The 4993-nt window shown below is 38.0% G+C and overlaps 1 protein-coding gene across 1 annotated transcript in view; it reads right to left on the bottom strand.

The window, feature by feature from the left end:
- The window catches only part of LOC107690985 (arf-GAP with GTPase, ANK repeat and PH domain-containing protein 3-like), a gene marked incomplete at its 5' end in the record, with an annotated part of 61795 nt that overhangs the window by 30729 nt on the left and 26073 nt on the right, over nt 1-4993 (bottom strand). The window lies entirely within an intron of this gene.

Here is a 4993-nt window from a genome sequence, read left to right as displayed (position 1 = left end):
GTCCCAAAGTAATATCAATCAAACTGCAGTTGGGTTGTTTTGATTAAGTAATAATAACTAAAAAAATACAGGTAACTTACAAACTTAAAGCTGGTTGAAAGTATGTTTTTTAATACATTAAATGTTTGTTTTTTTAGCAAAAGCAGACAACTCCAACAGTCGTTTTTTGGCAAAAGCAGATAACTCCACATTTCGTGTTTCAGAGGTAAACAAAACCAAGTAATTGCTTTGTAATTGCTAAATTAGTGGGACTTGGGGTTCTAATCCGCCCTTGTATAGTTTTTTTCCTCATTAAAACAAATGTGTTCATCAGTGATGGTTTGTGTGCATTTTATTTTGTATTTTCACCAAAACGAATAGAGAGTCTCCACAACAGTTAGCAATAGATTGAAGCGCTCGTCTGTGCATGAGTCGTCGGCATTGATAACAGCGGCAACGAGCACTCAGCATCATTTTAAAAGCAACACATTCAAGAGGCAGATCGCCACTTATTTTAAACAAACAAACAAAATTAATAAATACTCTGCTAGTCAACTAGAGATGTTTTATTTGTAATAGATATATCTGTACTGCGAGATGTTTCAAAAATATTTAACATTAACAGGGGAATAACAACTCGCATTAACAGGGGAATATCGATCTGTCCGCTTACACTGCAGAAGCAAATAATGCACATATCTGATTAATATCAGTGTAGATGCGACCAGACGAAACTCCTCTCAGCTAGCGAGTCTTTTCGAAGTGACTAGCAGCCTTGTCACCTGACCTGAATACTGCGCGCTGATTCACTAAAATTGACCTTTTGGGTTCTGTTCATAAACAAAAAGGGCGCTTGTTGGTTTCTGCTGTAAAACGTGAACTCGCGATGCCTTGACGGTGGACAATACCGACTTTTGTGACAACGTGTTTAGGGTTCAGAACGTGCTATATGTGGAGAATAACGCATGGCAGTAATTTTTTTTACGTGGCGTTTATCGGTTTTTGCAAATGAACTCTTCATATACACACACACAACAATAAAATAAAAACCAAAAACTTGTTGCTTCCTAGCACAACTGATGAACTTATGTTATTAAACATCATCTAAACAGGTTACAGTTCGACGACAGATGATTTTTCCTTAATTTTGGTAACCCTGGTTACCCACTTCCACCACATTTTACAGTACAAGTGAAGATCCACAACCACAGAGAAAAACAAGAGCTGGACCACACCTCCGTTTCACCTCTATTAGCTTGACGAGAAGGGGACGTGCACATGAGTAACAAATGATGATTTGCTGTTGCCCGAGGACCGGCGCTGTAATGGGAGACGCCACACGAGCATCCGAGAGGTTGGGTTTAGGCGTAAGGTACAGAAGCGATATTAACCTGCCGCTCCACGCTAGTGTTTTTCTGTGACGCGGTAAGAAAAGGGGGTGTCAGTAGGGAAGCCACGGCCATCTTTCTGAGCCTCATGACACTTCCACATAATTTTTGGGTGCCCTTGGGACACTATTACCCACAACCCCCCGACCAGCCCAGGGGCAGAGGGGCCCGGAAAAGTGGACCCCATATTGTTAGCGGCCCTCAGAAACACACTCGCACACACAGTGTGTCAGATGCGGGCACCCTCCTCCATTGTCTTGGCATCAAAAGCTCATTGTAGTGTTGCAAACTCCATTCATCTCTACAGGCCTGGGGTGTATAAGAGTGTGCGCGTGCAAATGTGTGTGTGTGTGCGCGCCACAGCACTCGGGTCTGGGAGTGTCTGAAACCCGCGGAGCTAAATAACCTATATTCTAATGGCACCAACAACCATTAGCCTGTGTAGAACATTAGGCGTAATTTGGGGGTTTACCTTGAGGGATCGCTGGGCTAGCATGCTCTTTAAAGAGAGAGAGATGGAGGCGGCGCAGGGGGTACAGGACAATAAACTACAGCCCCCCGATCCGCCGTAGGCACCGATGACTTTAGCGTCTAGCTAATGCTACCTTTAACACTTCGGTTTCCCTGCGACAGTTCCGTACGGTGACCGCTTCATATGGTAAACCGACGCAATTTGTTGTTTTATTGATAAGACACGGTTAATAATTATGATTGAGGCATTTAATAAGAACAGCTTGATAATGAATAAATTATGAAGTGGAGGATTACTCAAATGCACTGTGGGATTTGAGCTTAATTACACATGGCAAGAGACAAATTAGAGGGTTTAACAATTAGCCTTGTTACACAATTACGATAATTCTCAATCAATATTGTTGCTTTATCTTTATCAAAGACGTGCAAGAAAGGTTCGTCCTAATGATAATGTTACTGTGGTATCTGGACAATATACATGTAAATTGATAAATGTTTTTGTAAATTAATTTCTTTAATCAAATGTCAAGATTATGGGTTTAAATTTATACATTAATATTTTAATTTATAAGGGAAAGTGTTATCAAGGCACTTTTCACCATTTTAATCACTTTTCAATTTAAATAGATAATTGTAAATTACCAACTAGTGAATTTTGAGTATATATAGATACATATTTGTGCAAGATACACAAACACACACACAAAAAAAATATATATATATATTAACATTAGTTTCATTATTAAAGATACTACCCATAATAATTGTATATAATTGTATTATTTATATAATTTAATAATTAAATTATATTATTACATTTGCTTAAAAATATATTAAAATACATAAAAAAATGTATATAAAATTATTGTCTTTGACACCAACTTAAAAAAAAAAAAATGAAATGCATTTTTATTAATCAAAGATACTACCGACAATAATTTTGTATTTTAATATTTAAATATTATTTATTAATAGTATCTAAATAAATGAAAATGTACTATCACTGGACATTATTAAATTCGTAAAAATGCACTGCAGTATAATCTGTAAATTTAGACTGTTTCTATAAGTGGTAGCACAAAACCCTCACTTAAGGCCTCTTTCTTTTCCCAAGATCACCGTGTTTACCATGAGTGCCGTTTAGTCTCTACAAAGCAGATATAGTGATATGAGCTCGCTGGAAACACGGCAGGTTGGCAGTTGATGCTTCATCACTGACTCCGTGTTCACCATTGATATTCATGACTTTAAGAGTCTGCTCTCCCTCCTGCGTATGAATGGCGGAGCGGCGCTCCCAGCTGCCACACACGTTGTGGCAGGGACGCGAACGTCTGTTTCAATTTCTACACTCCTCTTCCCAACAGCCCCCCTGGGACCAATCATTAGCTACAGCAGACAGCTGGGGGTAGAGGGCTTCTGAGAATACTGTTCACACACTACACACATGCAGAAGCTTTCGCACATTCAAACACACAAACACACACACACACACTCTCAGTGAAGAGCGCCCATCTCCAGCTGTGACAGCAGTGGCATTATGTGTGTAGGTTGAGGTTAACAGTGAAGGGCTGCCCTTGTCAGATCAACCACCTGAACCTCTGTTTACAGAGTCATCACTAAACGAAAAAGTACCACGGTACAGCGATAGATGGTTACAAATGACGTGGTGCTTTGAGTTAAGCCCTGTTCACATCAAGAACAATAACTATAAAGATAACAATATTAGCATCCACACCAGAGGCCGATATCGTCTGTTTATTCTAAGCGCATGCTTATCTGCCGCTTTAAATTCTCAAGCTTGTTATAGCAGGATGGATTCTGATTGGGTGTCAATAATTGTATCTTTCTTTAGCTGGAAAAAATCGTTCTGAAAGTGATTCCAACGATATCGTTTCTCTGTGTCTTTATCGTTATAGCTGTGGTGTGGACCCTGCTATTCTTTAATATTGAGAACGATTTTTAGAACTATATCTTTATTGTTATCTTTATAGTTATCATCCTTGGTGTGAACAGGCCTTTATACTATGGAACTGAATTAAATTGATTATTATGGTACTTTGATAATTTTCATTTTAATTAATTATTTTATTATAAAATGTAACCACTCTGATCTTTTGATTTGACTGCCCTTTAGTATCTCATGTATCAGGGATATTTATCTTTGACAATTTGTACATTTTGTTTCCACCTTTTCTATATATTTTATAGTACCATAATATTGTTCCCTTTTTGGACCTCATGTTTATTAAAGTGTTTTCTTTATCAGAATACTTAAGAACATTTATTTAATATACATGGTACCATAATAATGTTTGTTGAGACTTAGGACCAGTAAAATAATTATTTATACTAGGGGTGCTCCGATTGATCGGCTACCGATCACTATCGGCCGATAATCGCGTTGGCTCGCGCGCTCTCCTGGAGACTGAGTGCTCATGCACACTCGCAGCGCACACACATAATGCCAGGTTCACACTGCACACGGTTGCGGTCCGGCAGTGTGTTCCAGTAGCGGTGTGTCTGCAGCAGTGCAGATCATTTCCGCACCGAGTCTATGTTTGCTGCGCTGCAAGCGCTGAATTAAAGTAACAGCGCATTGTTTGCGGTAAATATGAACATGGATTGACACGAAAATGTAGTGATTATACCATAAATGCATATAATTAAAGTCTACTGTGTTTCACAGTCAACACATAGGCTATGGCTTTTTGGCTAGGTTTAAAGGAAAAGAGCACTTTTAGATAAACAAGGCAATAATAGTTGGCATTCGTGGAGGTAGCAAAACAAAGTTCTTTATGAACTGCAGGATTGCTTGTAATAAAGATTTCAATGCAAAAGAAACGGCAGTAGAGCTGACTGTTTATGTCAATGGTAAGTTTTCATTTAGAATGTTTGTGATAACGTAAGAAAAGTAGTTAATGTTTTGCCACTTGCTTGAGCAACTTAATATATAAATGTAAAAGTAAATGCAAAAGTAAAAAGCATTGAATAATGTGTTGCTTATATTTATTGCATTTAAACATGTCTATGAAATATTGTATTACTGGACTGTGTAAAAAAGAATCACAATGATGAAAAAGCATATTCAGTAACAATGTTTGGATTTGAAATCAAAATAATGGATAAATGTTGTGTTTGTAGTAAACAGCCAC

The sequence above is a fragment of the Sinocyclocheilus anshuiensis genome, unplaced genomic scaffold (genome assembly GCF_001515605.1).
Source record: "Sinocyclocheilus anshuiensis isolate Anshui unplaced genomic scaffold, SAMN03320099.WGS_v1.1 scaffold102, whole genome shotgun sequence".
NCBI classification, from domain to species: domain Eukaryota; kingdom Metazoa; phylum Chordata; class Actinopteri; order Cypriniformes; family Cyprinidae; genus Sinocyclocheilus; species Sinocyclocheilus anshuiensis.
Note: the sequence above shows the minus strand (reverse complement) of the source record. Positions and strands in the feature narration are given on the sequence as shown.